We start from the raw sequence: 18,918 nt of genomic DNA, 5'->3' as shown, positions 1-18,918 counted from the left end.
TCATTTTAATGAACATCATCTTCTCCACATTTTCTGGATGTAACCTCGTACGCCGATTGCTGACAAGGTGAGCGGCGGCACTAAACACTCTTTCGGAGTACACACTTGTGGGAGGGCAACTTAGGTAGAATAAAGCCAGTTTGTGCAAGGGCCTCCAAATTGCCTCTTTTTCCTGCCAGTATAAGTACGGACTGTGTGACGTGCCTACTTGGATGCGGTCACTCATATAATCCTCCACCATTCTTTCAATGTTGAGAGAATCATATGCAGTGACAGTAGACGACATGTCCGTAATCGTTGTCAGGTCCTTCAGTCCGGACCAGATGTCAGCATCAGCAGTCGCTCCAGACTGCCCTGCATCACCGCCAGCGGGTGGGCTCGGAATTCTGAGCCTTTTCCTCGCACCCCCAGTTGCGGGAGAATGTGAAGGAGGAGATGTTGACAGGTCGCGTTCCGCTTGACTTGACAATTTTCTCACCAGCAGGTCTTTCAACCCCAGCAGACTTGTGTCTGCCGGAAAGAGAGATCCAAGGTAGGTTTTAAATCTAGGATCGAGCACGGTGGCCAAAATGTAGTGCTCTGATTTCAACAGATTGACCACCCGTGAATCCTTGTTAAGCGAATTAAGGGCTCCATCCACAAGTCCCACATGCCTAGCGGAATCGCTCCGTGTTAGCTCCTCCTTCAATGTCTCCAGCTTCTTCTGCAAAAGCCTGATGAGGGGAATGACCTGACTCAGGCTGGCAGTGTCTGAACTGACTTCACGTGTGGCAAGTTCAAAGGGCAACAGAACCTTGCACAACGTTGAAATCATTCTCCACTGCACTTGAGACAGGTGCATTCCACCTCCTATATCGTGCTCAATTGTATAGGCTTGAATGGCCTTTTGCTGCTCCTCCAACCTCTGAAGCATATAGAGGGTTGAATTCCACCTCGTTACCACTTCTTGCTTCAGATGATGGCAGGGCAGGTTCAGTAGTTTTTGGTGGTGCTCCAGTCTTCTGTACGTGGTGCCTGTACGCCGAAAGTGTCCCGCAATTCTTCTGGCCACCGACAGCATCTCTTGCACGCCCCTGTCGTTTTTTTAAAAATTCTGCACCACCAAATTCAAGGTATGTGCAAAACATGGGACGTGCTGGAATTTGCCCATATTTAATGCACACACAATATTGCTGGCGTTGTCCGATGCCACAAATCCACAGGAGAGTCCAATTGGGGTAAGCCATTCTGCGATGATCTTCCTCAGTTGCCGTAAGAGGTTTTTAGCTGTGTGCGTATTCTGGAAAGCGGTGATACAAAGCGTAGCCTGCCTAGGAAAGAGTTGGCGTTTGCGAGATGCTGCTACTGGTGCCGCCGCTGCTGTTCTTGCGGCGGGAGTCCATACATCTACCCAGTGGGCTGTCACAGTCATATAGTCCTGACCCTGCCCTGCTCCACTTGTCCACATGTCCGTGGTTAAGTGGACATTGGGTACAACTGCATTTTTTAGGACACTGGTGAGTCTTTTTCTGACGTCCGTGTACATTCTCGGTATCGCCTGCCTACAGAAGTGGAACCTAGATGGTATTTGGTAACGGGGGCACACTCCCTCAATAAATTGTCTAGTTCCCTGTGAACTAACGGCGGATACCGGACGCACGTCTAACACCAACATAGTTGTCAAGGCCTCAGTTATCCGCTTTGCAGCAGGATGACTGCTGTGATATTTCATCTTCCTCGCAAAGGACTGTTGGACAGTCAATTGCTTACTGGAAGTAGTACAAGTGGGCTTACGACTTCCCCTCTGGGATGACCATCGACTCCCAGCAGCAACAACAGCAGCGCCAGCAGCAGTAGGCGTTACACGCAAGGATGCATCGGAGGAATCCCAGGCAGGAGAGGACTCGTCAGAATTGCCAGTGACATGGCCTGCAGGACTATTCGCATTCCTGGGGAAGGAGAAATTGACACTGAGGGAGTTGGTGGGGTGGTTTGCGTGAGCTTGGTTACAAGAGGAAGGGATTTACTGGTCAGTGGACTGCTTCCGCTGTCGCCCAAAGTTTTTGAACTTGTCACTGACTTATTATGAATGCGCTGCAGGTGACGTATAAGGGAGGATGTTCCGAGGTGGTTAACGTCCTTACCCCTACTTATTACAGCTTGACAAAGGGAACACACGGCTTGACAAATGTTGTCCGCATTTCTGGTGAAATACTTCCACACCGAAGAGCTGATTTTTTTGGTATTTTCACCAGGCATGTCAACGGCCATATTCCTCCCACGGACAACAGGTGTCTCCCCGGGTGCCTGACTTAAACAAACCACCTCACCATCAGAATCCTCCTGGTCAATTTCCTCCCCAGCGCCAGCAACACCCATATCCTCCTCATCCTGGTGTACTTCAACACTGACATCTTCAATCTGACTATCAGGAACTGGACTGCGGGTGCTCCTTCCAGCACTTGCAGGGGGCGTGCAAATGGTGGAAGGCGCATGCTCTTCACGTCCAGTGTTGGGAAGGTCAGGCATCGCAACCGACACAATTGGACTCTCCTTGTGGATTTGGGATTTCGAAGAACGCACAGTTCTTTGCGGTGCTTTTGCCAGCTTGAGTCTTTTCAGTTTTCTAGCGAGAGGCTGAGTGCTTCCATCCTCATGTGAAGCTGAACCACTAGCCATGAACATAGGCCAGGGCCTCAGCCGTTCCTTGCCACTCCGTGTGGTAAATGGCATATTAGCAAGTTTACGCTTCTCCTCCGACAATTTTATTTTAGGTTTTGGAGTCCTTTTTTTACTGATATTTGGTGTTTTGGATTTGACATGCTCTGTACTATGACATTGGGCATCGGCCTTGGCAGACGACGTTGCTGGCATTTCATCGTCTCGGCCATGACTAGTGGCAGCAGCTTCAGCACGAGGTGGAAGTGGATCTTGATCTTTCCCTAATTTTGGAACCTCAACATTTTTGTTCTCCATATTTTAATAGGCACAACTAAAAGGCACCTCAGGTAAACAATGGAGATGGATGGATACTAGTATACAATTATGGATGGACTGCCGAGTGCCGACACAGAGGTAGCTACAGCCGTGGACTACCGTACTGTGTCTGCTGCTAATATAGACTGGTTGATAATGAGATGTAGTATGTATAAAGAAGAAAGAAAAAAAAAAACCACGGGTAGGTGGTATACAATTATGGATGGACTGCCGAGTGCCGACACAGAGGTAGCTACAGCCGTGGACTACCGTACTGTGTCTGCTGCTAATATAGACTGGTTGATAATGAGATGTAGTATGTATAAAGAAGAAAGAAAAAAAAAAACCACGGGTAGGTGGTATACAATTATGGACGGACTGCCGAGTGCCGACACAGAGGTAGCTACAGCCGTGGACTACCGTACTGTGTCTGCTGCTAATATAGACTGGTTGATAATGAGATGTAGTATGTATAAAGAAGAAAGAAAAAAAAACCACGGGTAGGTGGTATACAATTATGGACGGACTGCCGAGTGCCGACACAGAGGTAGCTACAGCCGTGGACTACCGTACTGTACTATGTCTGCTGCTAATATAGACTGGTTGATAAAGAGATGTAGTATGTATGTATAAAGAAGAAAGAAAAAAAAACCACGGGTAGGTGGTATACAATTATGGATGGACTGCCGAGTGCCGACACAGAGGTAGCTACAGCCGTGGACTACTGTACTGTCTGCTGCTAATATAGACTGGTTGATAAAGAGATGTAGTATGTATGTATAAAGAAGAAAGAAAAAAAAACCACGGGTAGGTGGTATACAATTATGGACGGACTGCCGAGTGCCGACACAGAGGTAGCTACAGCCGTGGACTACCGTACTGTACTGTGTCTGCTGCTAATATAGACTGGTTGATAAAGAGATGTATGTATGTATAAAGAAGAAAGAAAAAAAAAACACGGGTAGGTGGTATACAATTATGGATGGACTGCCGAGTGCCGACACAGAGGTAGCTACAGCCGTGGACTACTGTACTGTGTCTGCTGCTAATATAGACTGGTTGATAAAGAGATGTAGTATGTATGTATAAAGAAGAAAGAAAAAAAAACCACGGGTAGGTGGTATACAATTATGGATGGACTGCCGAGTGCCGACACAGAGGTAGCTACAGCCGTGAACTACCGTACTGTGTCTGCTGCGACTGGATGATAAATAATGATATAAAAATATATGTATATCACTACTGCAGCCGGACAGGTATATATTATATAATGACGGACCTGCTGGACACTGTCTGTCAGCAGAATGAGTTTTTTATAGAATAAAAAAAAAAACACCACACAAGTCACACGACGAGTGTTTAACTTTTTCAGGCAATCACAATATAGTATACTACTAACTATACTGGTGGTCAGTGTGGTCAGGTCACTGGTCAGTCACACTGGCAGTGGCACTCCTGCAGCAAAAGTGTGCACTGTTTAATTTTAATAATATGTACTCCTGGCTCCTGCTATAACCTATAACTGGCACTGCTCCCCAGTCTCCCCCACAATTATAAGCTGTGTGAGCACAGTCAGATATATACATAGATGATGCAGCACACTGGGCTGAGCAGTGCACACAGATATGGTATGTGACTGAGTCACTGTGTATCATTTTTTTCAGGCAGAGAACGGATTATATTAAATAAAACTGCACTGTCTGGTGGTCACTGTGGTCAGTCACTACTAAACTCTGCACTCTCTACAGTACTCCTAAGCTCCAGTAAATCAAGTGTCTCTGTCTCAAATCAATCTCACTCTCTCTCTTCTAATCTAAATGGAGAGGACGCCAGCCACGTCCTCTCCCTATCAATGTCAATGCACGTGTGAAAATGGCGGCGACGCGCGGCTCCTTATATAGAATCCGAGTCTCGCGAGAATCCGACAGCGTCATGATGACGTTCGGGCGCGCTCGGGTTAACCGAGCAAGGCGGGAAGATCCGAGTCGCTCGGACCCGTGAAAAAAAACATGAAGTTCGGGCGGGTTCGGATTCCGAGGAACCGAACCCGCTCATCTCTAGTTGCAAATAATATCAACTCCGCTTCTAGCTATCATTTACCTAGTACAGTCTGTAAAATGACAGAACTGTTGGTTGCTATTGGCAACTTCTCCACTTTCTCTCAATGGTTTGACCACTCCTTAACTGTGGGATAAGCATAGTATAGCACAGTGTGGGGGAAATGTATCACACCTTCTAAAGAATAGAGAAGTGGAGAAGGAGCCCAATCAGATTCTATATGACATTTATCTAGAACACAGGTTCTCAAACTCGGTCCTCAGGACCCCACACAGTGCATGTTTTGCAGGTCTCCTCACAGAATCACAAGTGACATAATTAGCTCCACCTGTGGACCTTTTAAAATGTGTCAGTGAGTAATTAATACACCTGTGCTCTTGCTGGGTTACCTGCAAAACATGCACTGTGTGGGGTCCTGAGGACCGAGTTTGAGAATCACTGGATTAGAGGCATGAGATGACACACCAGCCAGTTCTTCTGCTTGTGCTCATGAAGATGTTTGGTCGGGATGCGTTCAGTTTGCCAGCTGTCGGTATCCAACAATGCTGCCAGCAAGTATCCCAGCAAAACAGGGCTATACCCACTCTTGGGTGTCCACAAGCCCGCAAAGGGACTCTTTGTGCTTGCCCCGCTGCCGGCATTCTGACGCCGATAAATCATACTGATTTCATTTGGAATCACACTGCCCTCCATCCTGCAATCAATGAAGCAGAAGCAGTGGAAAGTGCAAGGGGGATGATGCCATCAATGGCAGCAATTACCGAGTCTGTGATTTCCTACAATTAATGTGCTGTCTGCATCTGTAGAAAGTGGTGCCAAGAGAGGGGAAGAGCAGGTACTTTTTACCCAGGCCCAGGCCTGATGGAGGGGCCCAGCCTGGGCCCAAGTTGTCCCCCCCTTACTTAGCAGCTGCAGCTCTTCTCCTCAGCCCGGCACATGCTGCTGTGTGCTGGGCCGCACTGGGTGTGGTTCATTGGGTCTACCCTAAGTAGGTCGACAGTCATTAGGTCAACCACTATTGGTCAATAGTGACTAGGTCGACACCTGAAATAGGGTGACGTGGTTATTAGGTTGACATGGAAAAGGTTGACATGGTAAAAGGTTGACATGAGTTTTTAAATTATTTTTGTTGTAATTTTCTTCGTAAAGTGACCGTAAAGCCCAATTAGTGCACCGTATCCCCTTGCATGGCGAGCGAGGTGCTTCGCTCCGCTACTGCTGAACTCGGCACATGTTACTATTTCCAATCATAGTCCACGTGGATCGTAAAGTGTGAAAAAGTAAAAAAAATGCAAAAAATTGTGAAAAACTCTTGTCGACCTTTTCATGTGTCAACCTGCTGACCATGTTGACCAATAATGGTCGACCTAATGACTGTCGACCTAAGTGTGGTCGACCTAAAGACCAGATACCGCTGCAGTGTGGCCAGTTAGGTGCTTAACCACTTAACTGAAGATTTTATTTCTCAAATACTGCCCAGAAACTGTTTATATTTTTATGAGTGAATTAGGTGAAGAACATGAGCAAGATCTTTTACTTTCTCGTCTAGTGTGTATGGGCCATAAGGGTGCAGGGCCTCTCCTCCCATGATTTAGGCCACACCCCCTGAAAAGTACTTGGGCCTGGCCAGGCTCTCTACTGCCCTGTCTATAGAGTACATGAATGTACTCTAGTTTCTGTAGTTTAGTAACATTTTGGTTGAACTGTTTATGATGATATACTGTACATGAAGACGTCACACTCTGTGTAATATTGTTACATTGTTGTTGATCAATGGATCTTACAGTATACTGAAGACTTTCTCAAAATTGAATATTGATTTATACATTCTGTATCTGATTCCTTGTTATATTATTCTGGGAAATGTTCCAAAACCGTGTAAATGTAAACATATTTCCATTGCTCTATTACTAACAAAACAAACAATTCCATTAATCACAGCTTATACAGTTCTATTTTTTTCTGCATATCAGGCAAATTTCATTTAAGGCAAACACCACTGTACATTTGCAGATGAGATAACAACAAAAAATTTCACAACACTACAAATATACATTTTTGTTCTTTTATAAAAAATAATGTTATGCAATATATTATGTAAGATTTGGCATTCTAATGTCTATCACGTTGCCTGAAAAATGTAGAGGTGAGCTGGGCAATCTATTCCCTCCTGAATAAACAGAATCCAACTTGTTTTCTATACAATGTAAAGAGGTGTATTGATTTTAGTTCAGCTCTGATTGCTTGCGTTTCGGTATTGCTCCTAGATCAGTAACATGCAGACTATTTGTTTTCTTGCACCAAGTCTATTGTCTGCACTTTTTTTTTTTATATTGTCCATTGATCATAATGAAACTGATTCATTTGTACAAACTATCTACCCTTTATTTCTAGTAGTAGTGTTTTTTTAATACATTATACTGTAGCTAGACTGTCAGGAAAACACAGACGCTCTGAAATGTGTATCCATGTACAGAGTGTTGGTGACTATAAAATAAAGATACATTTAAGAGGAATATGTGTAGTATTTACCAAAAAAATTATATATATATATATATATATATATATATATATATATATATATATATATATATATATATATATATAAAAATACTGTATGTATGAACTTCATATGAAGGGTTGGTATATAGCCTACTTTGGTGGATACAGTAATACTTATTCTTTCATTTTCTTTGAAACTTTTGTAAATAACATTAGGATTTGCAAAACTTTTATAGTGTAGTAACAGATTGTTCAAATCCCCTTGCCTGCTAATACAGCCCTAAAGGATACTGCAAACACGCGCTGCTTAAAATATATATGCAGTCTCCATCTGGTTGTTCCTTGGTTATATGGGAACTACCAGATATCCACAGTCTGACAACATCTGCAATTCTGCATACATGCAACAGCTCTAGAACTCCTGTTTTTCAAGAAGCTACTTTCCATGCTTATTAAATCCTAAATGGGCAACTGTTCCAGACATTATTTATATAGGATCATCATTAACTGGACCACCATGCAGCCATTCCCTACTACAACAAATGGGTGACTATACTATTTTACAGACCTTAATTTGATATGCTTACCTTATAAAGACCATTTTCATCAGTTCATGTGATTTATTTTATATATTGATTTTTCATGTGTGCCTTTGCTATTTGTTTTAGTTTTATGTTTCCATTAAATACACATTTTTTATGTTTCACTCCTGATAGTTGATATATGAAGTTTTGGTTTAGGAGACATCGCATACATTGCTGAGACCTACTATTGTGATTTTAGAAATTAACTAATGTATCTCTACTTAACAGTATTTGATTAAATAAAACAAAAAACATCAAAGTGGTTTCTGTATATCCATACTATTACAAAACAAATGTATGTCCTAATTTCTAGTGTGAAATCTAGAGAATAATTTCTAGTGTGAAATCTAGAGAATAATTACTGTATCCTGTTTTAACACTTTGGGCTCACTATCTCTTCTATCAATATTCTAATGTGTAAGGCTGACACTGAGGCTCAATACTGCAGTGCAGTGGTGCCTAACATATCACACAGCAGTGAGCAACATATCACAGAGCAGTGTCCAACATTTGACATCTCCAAGCTCCTTGTGGTCCAAAGCCCCAAATACACAAAGAAAGGAGACCTACTTTATAAAGCACATGGACTGCGCACTGCAAAATGCCTGGGTTTCGCACCGAATCACATAGATAGTCCATCTAGCATGTTTGAAGGTTCACGTTTATACTCTCCCCTTTATGCAGATACAGTACCTCAGCAAACTAAAATAGTTTTGAGGCAGAAATTTATTTATTTATTTTTCTCTATCGTCCTAGTGGATGCTGGGGTTCCTGAAAGGACCATGGGGAATAGCGGCTCCGCAGGAGACAGGGCACAAAAAGTAAAGCTTTAGGATCAGGTGGTGTGCACTGGCTCCTCCCCCTATGACCCTCCTCCAAGCCTCAGTTAGATTTTTGTGCCCGGCCGAGAAGGGTGCAATCTAGGTGGCTCTCCTAAAGAGCTGCTTAGAGAAGTTTAGCTTAGGTTTTTTATTTTACAGTGAGTCCTGCTGGCAACAGGATCACTGCAACGAGGGACTTAGGGGAGAAGAAGTGAACTCACCTGCGTGCAGGATGGATTGGCTTCTTGGCTACTGGACATTAGCTCCAGAGGGAGGATCACAGGTACAGCCTGGATGGTCACCGGAGCCTCGCCGCCGGCCCCCTTGCAGATGCTGAAACGAGAAGAGGTCCAGAATCGGCGGCAGAAGACTCCTCAGTCTTCTTAAGGTAGCGCACAGCACTGCAGCTGTGCGCCATTTTCCTCTCAGCACACTTCACACGGCAGTCACTGAGGGTGCAGGGCGCTGGGAGGGGGGCGCCCTGGGAGGCAAATGAAAACCTTTTTTGGCTAAAAATACCTCACATATAGCCTCCGGGGGCTATATGGAGATATTTAACCCCTGCCAGAATCCGTTAAGAGCGGGAGACGAGGCCGCCGAAAAAGGGGCGGGGCCTATCTCCTCAGCACACAGCGCCATTTTCCCTCACAGAAAGGCTGGAGGGAAGGCTCCCAGGCTCTCCCCTGCACTGCACTACAGAAACAGGGTTAAAACAGAGAGGGGGGGCACTAATTTGGCGTTAGAAATATATAAAAAAGATGCTATAAGGGAAAACACTTATATAAGGTTGTCCCTATATAATTATAGCGTTTTTGGTGTGTGCTGGCAAACTCTCCCTCTGTCTCTCCAAAGGGCTAGTGGGTCCTGTCCTCTATCAGAGCATTCCCTGTGTGTGTGCTGTGTGTCGGTACGTGTGTGTCGACATGTATGAGGACGATGTTGGTGAGGAGGCGGAGCAATTGCCTGTAATGGTGATGTCACTCTCTAGGGAGTCGACACCGGAATGGATGGCTTATTTAGGGAATTACGTGATAATGTCAACACGCGCCAAGGTCGGTTGACGACATGAGACGGCCGACAAACAATTAGTACCGGTCCAGACGTCTCAAAAACACCGTCAGGGGTTTTAAAACGCCCGTTTACTTTAATCGGTCGACACAGACACAGACAGGGACACTGAATCCAGTGTCGACGGTGAATAAACAAACGTATTCCTTATTAGGGCCACACGTTAAGGGCAATGAAGGAGGTGTTACATATTTCTGATACTACAAGTACCACAAAAGAGGGTATTATGTGGGATGTGAAAAAACTACCGTAGTTTTTCCTGAATCAGATAAATTAAATGAAGTGTGTGATGATGCGTGGGTTCCCCCCGATAGAAAATATGGGCGGTATACCCTTTCCCGCCAGAAGTTAGGGCGCGTTGGGAAACACCCCTTAGGGTGGATAAGGCGCTCACACGCTTATCAGAACAAGTGGCGGTACCGTCTATAGATAGGGCCGTCCTCAAGGAGCCAGCTGACAGGAGGCTGGAAAAATATCATAAAAAGTATATACACACATACTGGTGTTATACTGCGACCAGCGATCGCCTCAGCCTGGATGTGCAGAGCTGGGGTGGCTTGGTCGGATTCCCTGACTAAAAATATTGATACCCTTGACAGGGACAGTATTTTATTGACTATAGAGCATTTAAAGGATGTATTTCTATATATGCGAGATGCACAGAGGGATATTTGCACTCTGGCATCAAGAGTAAGTGCGATGTCCATATCTGCCAGAAGATGTTTATGGACACGACAGTGGTCAGGTGATGCAGATTCCAAACGGCACAAAGGTGTATTGCCGTATAAAGGAAGAGGAGTTATTTGGGGTCGGTCCATCGGACCTGGTGGCCACGGCAACTGCTGGAAAATCCACCGTTTTTACCCTAAGTCACATCTCTGCAGAAAAAGACACCGTCTTTTCAGCTTCAGTCCTTTCGTCCCTATAAGAGTCATATCTGCCCAGGGATAGAGGAAAGGGAAGAAGACTGCAGCAGGCAGCCCATTCCCAGGAACAGAAGCGTTCCACCGCTTCTGACAAGCTCTCAGCATGACGCTGAGACCGTACAGGACCCCTGGATCCTACAAGTAGTATCCCAGGGGTACAGTTTGGAATGTCGAGACGTTTCCCCTGCGCAGGCTCCTGAAGGCTGCTTTACCAAGGTCTCCCTCCGACAAGGAGGCAGTATGGGAAAAAAATTCACGAGCTGTATTCCCAGCAGGTGATAATTAAATTACCCCTCCTACAACAAGAAAAGGGGTATTATTCCACACTATATTGTGGTACTGAAGCCAGAAGGCTAGGTGAGACCTATTCTAAATCTAAAAAAATTTGAACACTTACAAAGGTTCAAATCAAGATGGAGTCACTCAGAGCAGTGATAACGAACCGGGAAGAAGGGGACTATCTGGTGTCCCGAGACATCAGGGATGCTTACCTCCATGTCCCAAATTTGCCCTTATCACTAAGGGTACCTCAGGTTCGTGGTACAGAACTGTCACTATCAGTTTCAGACGCTGCCGTTTGGATTGTCTACGGCACCCCGGGTCTTTACCAAGGTAATGGCCGAAATGATGGTTCTTCTTCGAAGAAAAGGCGTCTTAATTGTCCCTTACTTGGACGATCTCCTGATAAGGGCAAAGTCCAGGGAACAGTTGGAGGTCGGAGTAGCACTATCTCGGATACTGTTACAACAGCAGGGGTGGATTCTAAAGATTCCAAAATCGCAGCTGATCCCGACAACAAGTCTCCTGTGCTTAGGGATGATTCTGGACACAGTCCAGAAAAAGGTGTTTCTCCCGGAAGAGAAAGCCAGGGAGTTATCCGAGCTAGTCAGGAACCTCCTAAAATCAGTGCATCATTGCACAAGGGCCATGGTAAAAAAATGGTGACTTCCTTCGAAGCAATTCCAGTCGGCAGATTTCATGCAAGAACTTTTCAGTGGGATCTGCTGGACAAATGGTCCGGATCGCATCTTCAGATGCATCAGCGGATAACCCTATATCCAAGGACAAGGGTGTCTCTGCTGTGGTGGTTACAGAGTGCTCATCTTCTAGAGGGCCGCAGATTCGGCATTCAGTTTTGGATGTTGGTGACCACGGAGGCCAGCCCGAGAGGCTGGGGAGCAGTCACACAAGGAAAAAATTTCCAGGGAGTGTGATCAAGTCTGGAGATTTTTCTCCACATAAATATAGCTAAGGGTAAATTTATAATGCTCTAAGCTTAGCAAGACCTCTGCTTCAAGGTCAGCCGGTATTGATCCAGTGGGATAAAACATCACGGCAGTCGCCCACGTAAATAGACAGGGCGGCACAAGAAGCAGGAGGGCAGTGGCAAAAACTGCAAGGACTTTTCGCTGGGCGGAAAATCATGTGATAGCACTGTCAGCAGTGTTTCATTCCGGGAATGGAAACTGGGAAGCAGACTTCCTCAGTAGGCACGACCTCCACCCGGCAGAGTGGGAACTTCATGGGGAAGTTTTCCACATAATTGTAAACCGTTGGGAATTACCAAAGGTGGACATGATGGCGTCCCGTCTGAACAAAAAACGGGACAGGTATTGCGCCAGGTTAAGAGACCCTCAGGCAATAGCTGTGGACATTCTGGTAACACCGTGGGTGTACCAGTCGGTGTATGTGTTCCATCCTCTGCTTTTCATACCTAAAGGTACTGAGAATTATAAGACGTAGAGGAGTAAGAACTATACTCATGGCTCCGGATTGGCCAAGAAGGACTTGGTACCCGGAACTTCAAGAGATGCTCACAGAGGACTTATGGCCTCTGCCGCTAAGAAGGGACTTGTTTCAGCAAGTACCATGTCTGTTCCAAGACTTACCGCAGCTGCGTTTGACGGCATGGCGGTGGAACGCCGGATCCTAAGGGAAAAGGCATTCAGGAAGAGGTCATTCCTACCCTGGTCAAAGCCAGAAAGGAGGTGACCGCACAACATTATCACCACATGTGGCGAAAATATGTTGCGTGGTGTGAGGCCAGGAAGGCCCCACTAAGAAATTTCAACTCGGTCGATTCCTGCATTTCTTGCAAACAGGAGTGTCTATGGGCCTCAAATTGGGGTCCATTAAGGTTCAAATTTCGGCCCTGTCGATTTTTCTTCCAGAAAGAATTGGCTTCAGTTCCTGAAGTCCAGAAGTTTGTCAAGGGAGTATTGCATATACAACCCCCTTTTGTGCCTCCAGTGGCACTGTGGGATCTCAACGTAGTTCTGGGATTCCTCAAAACACATTGGTTTAAAACCAGTCAAATCTGTGGATTTGAAGCATCTCACATGAAAAGTGATCATGCTCTTGGACCTGGCCTGGACCAGGCGAGTGTCAAATTGGTGGTTTTTTTCTCAAAAAAGCCCATATCTGTTTGTCCATTCGGACAGGGCAGAGCTGCGGACTCGTCCCCAGTTCTCTCCCTAAGGTGGTGTCAGTGTTTCACCTGAACCAGCTTATTGTGGTGTCTTGCGCCTACTAGGGACTTGGAGGACTCCAAGTTGCTAGATGTGGTCAGGGCCCTGAAAATATAGGTTCCAGGACGGCTGGAGTCAGGAAAACTGACTTGCTGTTATCCTGTATGCACCCAACAAACTGGGTGCTCTTGCTTTTAAGCAGACTTTTGCTAGTTGGATGTGTAATACAATTCAGCTTGCACATTCTGTGGCAGGCCTGCCACAGCCAAAATATGTAAATGCCCATTCCACAAGGAAGGTGGGCTCATCTTGGGCGGCTGCCCGAGGGGTCTCGGCTTTACAACTTTGCCGAGCGGCTATTTAGTCAGGGGCAAACACGTTTGTAAAATCCTACAAATTTGATACCCTGGCTAAGGAGGACCTGGAGTTCTCTCATTCGGTGCTGCAGAGTCATCCGCACTCTCCCGCCCGTTTGGGAGCTTTGGTATAATCCCCATGGTCCTTTCAGGAACCCCAGCATCCACTAGGACGATAGAGAAAATAAGAATTTACTTACCGATAATTCTATTTCTCGGAGTCCGTAGTGGATGCTGGGCGCCCATCCCAAGTGCGGATTATCTGCATTACTTGTACATAGTTACAAAAATCGGGTTATTATTGTTGTGAGCCATCTTTTCAGAGGCTTCGCTGTTATCATACTGTTAACTGGGTTCAGATCACAGGTTGTACAGTGTGATTGGTGTGGCTGGTATGAGTCTTACCCGGGATTCATAAATCCTTCCTTATTGTGTACGCTCGTCCGGGCACAGTACCTAACTGAGGCTTGGAGGAGGGTCATAGGGGGAGGAGCCAGTGCACACCACCTGATCCTAAAGCTTTACTTTTTGTGCCCTGTCTCCTGCGGAGCCGCTATTCCCCATGGTCCTTTCAGGAACCCCAGCATCCACTACGGACTCCGAGAAATAGAATTATCGGTAAGTAAATTCTTATTATTTATTAGCAGTTTCTTATATAGCGCAGCATATTCCGTTGCGCTTTACAATTAGAACAACAATTATAGAACAAAACTGGGTAAAGACAGACAGACAGACAGAGGTAGGAAGGCCCTGCTCGCAAGCTTACAATCTATAGGGAAATAGGCATTGATACACAAGGATAGATGCTACTTGTCACATAATGGTTCCCCAGGTTGCTAGGTTCTTAATGGGTTGTATATGATATGATCACCCAGCAATGTTGGAAGACAAAATGTGAGTTTATGTGGACTGTACAGAGGGGATGTAACTTGATAGGGAAGCTGTGAAGGTTATGTGTGTGGGTCTGAAATTTGGTAGGCTTGTCTGAAGAGATGAGTTTTCAGAGAACGTTTAAAGGTTTGGAGACTAGAGGAGAGTCTTATTGTGCGTGGGAGTGCATTCCACAGAGTGGGTGAAGCCCGGGTAAAGTCCTGTAATTTTGAGTGGGAACAGGTAATACATGTGGATGAGAGACGCAGATCTTGTGCAGAGCGGAGAGGTCTGGTAGGGAGATATTTTGAGATGAGTGAGGAGATGTATGATGGTGCAGTCTGGTTAATAGCCTTGTATGTAAGTAAAAGTATTTTATATTTGACACGGTAGAATACCGGTAACCAATGGAGGGACTGACAGAGCGGATCAGCAGATGAAGAACGTCTGGCGAGGAAGATTAGCCTCGCAGCTGCATTTAAAATGGATTGAAGTGGTGATAGCCTATGTTTGGGAAGACCAGTAATGAGACTATTACAATAATCAATGCGGGAGATGATGAGTGCATGGATTAGAGTTTTTGCAGTGTCTTGTGTAAGATAAGGGCGTATTTTGGATATGTTTTTAAGGTGCATGTAACATGATTTAGAGACAGATTGAATGTGTGGAACAAAGGACAGTTCAGAGTCAAGGGTGACACCTAGGCAACGAGCTTGTGGGGTGGGGTGGATAGTTGCATTGTCAACAGTTATAGAGATATCAGGTTGGTAACTACTCTTAGCTGGTGGGAAAATAATTAATTCGGTTTTGGAAATGTTGAGTTTGAGGTGGCGAGATGACATCCAAGATGAAATGGCAGACAGGCATCCAGTGACACAAGCCAATACTGGTGGTGACAAATCTGGGGAGGATAGGTAGATTTGAGTATCATCAGCATACAAATGATACTGAAATCCAAAGGAGCTGATTAGTTTACCAAGAGAGGAGGTATAGATTGAGAAAAGCAGAGGACCTAAGACTGAGCCTTGCGGTACTCCAACTGATAGAGGTAGAGAAGAGGAGGTAGAATCAGAGAAGTGAACACTGAAAGAGCGATTAGATAGGTAGGATGAGAACCAAGAAAGGGCTGTATCCTGAAGACCTAGGGATTGTAGTGTTTGTATGAGAAGAGAGTGGTCAACAGTGTCAAAAGCAGCAGAGAGATCTAGAAGAATAAGTAGTGTGTAATGGCCTTTTGATCTAGCAGTGACTAGATCATTCACTACTTTGGTCACTGCCGTCTCTGTGGAGTGTTGGGCACGAAAGCCTGACTGAAGTGGATCCAATAAGTTGTGCGAGTTAAGAAAGTGTGTAAGGCGAGTGTAAGCAAGCCTCTCAAGTAGCTTGGAGGGACTGGGTAGCTGGGAAATGGGACGGTAGTTAGAGAGTGTGTTTGGGTCAGAGTTGTGTTTTTTTAGAATGGGAGTAATGACTGCATGTTTAAACAGAGAGGGAAAGATACCAGTAGAGAGAGAGAGATTACAGATTTTAGTTAAGGTTGGGATAAGCACAGGAGACAAAGTTTTACTGACCTGTGAGGGTATAGGATCAAGAGGAGAGGTAGTGGAGTAGGAGGATGAAAAGAGTGTTGATACTTCATCTTCACTTGTGGGATCAAATGAAGAGAAAGTGCCAGAGGGTTCAGGTAGGGAATTGAGCAGGTCACTAAAGTAGCAGACTGTGCAAAAATTTAAATGCCAGTCACCTTATTGTTATGGTAAGGGTATATCGGGACTGTCATTGTTTCATGAAGCACTGTTGTTTAGCTAAAGCTTTGTTTTGCAAGGAAATCTGTGGCGCAAACTGTATCCTATTACTACCAAGAAGATTCCGCATCTCGGTTGTTTAGAGTCACTTTCCGAGGAGAAAGCTAAACCTCAATTGCTGACTAGAGGATAGAGTTAAACCTCAATAGTTGCAGTGATCGCAATCAAAATCGGACAGAAATCATACAGAGGTGTGAGCTCTGAGAGGGTTGGACTGGCCCACAGGGATACAGGGGAAACCGCCAGTGTTCCCCACTGCATGGGGGCCCTCCTCCTCTAGGGATCAGGTTCCAGACTCTGCACTTGAATTATACATTATACATGTCACCTTATACCGCGCAGGACTATTCTCTACAGTGTATTGCTGTTATTAATCTGGTACATTACATGCACTAGCAGTAATTTACTATATATATTTATCAAGGGGCCCAGCCCATGTACTCTCTAATGGTTAGGCAAACCAATGTGGTGTCTGGCCACACCTCATCTGGAAACTTGGCACACTCCTAAACATGGGCCCCTACTACCACATCTTCCCGGTGGGCCCTTCATACCCCAGTCTGACACTGACCCTGAAAACCCTGGAGGCAAACTACATGCTAGATCCAACAGTATCATGATGCTGAGATATGTTAGGTAAGAGGATATAAACAGGGATGCCAAGAATAGGGATGGGTCTATATTACCTGTGCCCGGGCTTGTCAGAGGATGCCAGACCAAGGAAGAATTACTCCCCTGCATTGTGGGGGTTATTCAGAGATGAACGCAGATTGCTGCGAGCACAGCCAGATCTGTGTTCATCTCTGCACATGCTGAGGGCCGCCCAGCACAGGGCAAGGCCACCCAGCATGTGTGGGGCTGCCTCCAGATGCATCTGCAATTTAATTGCATACGCATCAGATCTAGGGTTGATCCCTAGCAGCACAGCCTGGCTGCACTGTCAGGCAGTCAGTGAGCATTTTTTTCCGGAGCGGCTGCATGTGACATCACCCAGCCGCCCCTAAAACAGTCCCGTCTTGCCCCTGTTTTGTGCAGCCTGCCAAAGCAATGCTTGGTTGCCTCTCCCGCTTGCCCCCAAAATGGTCTGACCTGTCAATCAAAATGCAGCCCACCCTTCAGCAGTGTGAACGGTCGTGCAAGCACACTATGGCAAATGCCCATAAGCAGATGGCCCGAATGCAGCTGCTGAGTAGAAACCCGCGTTGCTTTCGGGTCAGAATAGACCCCTGTGTGTCACCAGAATTTTTTCAGAGAGCACATAGCCTTGCCACCATTATAGGCCACACCCCTTCTCTAGAACCAGGACCTGTGAGATGTGGTCAAACCCCCTTTTCTAGCACCAGGACCTTTGAGATGTGGACACACACCCTTCTCTAGCACCAGGACCCGTGAGATGTAGCCACCCCCCCTTCTTCTGCACCAGGACCTGTGAGATGTGGCCACACCCCCTTCTTTAGCATCAGGACCTGTGAGATGTGGCCACACCCACTTCTCTAGCACCAGGACCTGTGAGATATCTCTGGCACTGGAAATCAAAAGATTACAATGCTTTTGTTTTCGTTACAGTACTAGGGCTCATATTTGAGTTTCCATATGGAACCGATTATTGTTTATTTATCCAGCCCAGTGGTTAAAGTGGGAGGAATGGTTTGGAACGGAGTTTCACCACCTGTAATGGACCGTGGACCTGCACAATAATTCCAACAGAAAAGCCCATCCCACCACCCACGTCAATAGATGATATAGGCGATGCTAGTGTCACTGATGAGCTGCAGCCACCACCCCCTTCCTCAGGTCTTGGTGACTCCAGGTCCTCCTTTACATGTGGCCTGCCCCTCCTGGTACTTATACACGCTGTATCTGTCTGACGGCATTTGTCCCCTCTTCAGGTCCCAGCAGCTTCTTTCTCTGGCAATGTGTATGGGATGACATGCCGTGACTGCCGCTGAAGTGAAGTAGGGCCACGAAGAGGAGCAGGCTCTTTGCATGCTGAAGACAAAATGAGAGGGGGCTGGAGGGACACAGAGGCAGGGAAGCTGTTGGAAGTACACAGGACATGGAGCTGCTAGAGGGACCCAGACGGTGAGCTACTGGAGTGACAGAGCAACACTTCTGTGGGCATTATACTGTATGTATAAATGACACTTCTGTGGACATTATACATAAGAGGCAGTACTATTGTGGACATGTGTATAAGTAACGCTACTACTTTGGGCATTGTTTATAAGGGGCACTACTGTTTGGCATAATGTGTATAAGGGGTACTACTGTGTTGTGTAATGTGAATAAGGGGCACTACTAAGTGACGTAATGTGAAAATATGTGGTGTAATATGAATAGAGCACTATGGGGCAGATTTATTAAGCTTGTCAAAGTGATAAAGTGGAAGGTGATAAAGGGCCAGCCTACCAGATCCTAACTTCCATGTTACAGGCTGGGTTTGAAAAATGACAGTTAGGAGCTGACTGGCTGGTACTTTATCACCTTCCAATTTATCACTTCACC

General features: G+C 45.7%; 1 protein-coding gene and 1 long non-coding RNA gene across 8 annotated transcripts in view; one reads left to right on the top strand and one right to left on the bottom strand.

The window, feature by feature from the left end:
- Positions 1 to 18,918, bottom strand: part of EXO5 (exonuclease 5) — a 289,903-nt gene that overhangs the window by 174,254 nt on the left and 96,731 nt on the right. The window lies entirely within an intron of this gene.
- The window catches only part of LOC135049971 (uncharacterized), a 106,193-nt gene that overhangs the window by 84,685 nt on the left and 2,590 nt on the right, over positions 1 to 18,918 (top strand). For all 4 annotated transcript variants that reach the window (XR_010241525.1, XR_010241524.1, XR_010241523.1 and 1 more), the window contains exon 2: positions 18,303 to 18,495. This is a non-coding gene — a long non-coding RNA (uncharacterized LOC135049971). The remainder of the gene's footprint in view (positions 1 to 18,302; positions 18,496 to 18,918) is intronic.

The sequence above is a fragment of the Pseudophryne corroboree genome, chromosome 2 (genome assembly GCF_028390025.1).
Source record: "Pseudophryne corroboree isolate aPseCor3 chromosome 2, aPseCor3.hap2, whole genome shotgun sequence".
NCBI classification, from domain to species: domain Eukaryota; kingdom Metazoa; phylum Chordata; class Amphibia; order Anura; family Myobatrachidae; genus Pseudophryne; species Pseudophryne corroboree.
This window is presented reverse-complemented; position numbering and strand designations above follow the sequence as displayed.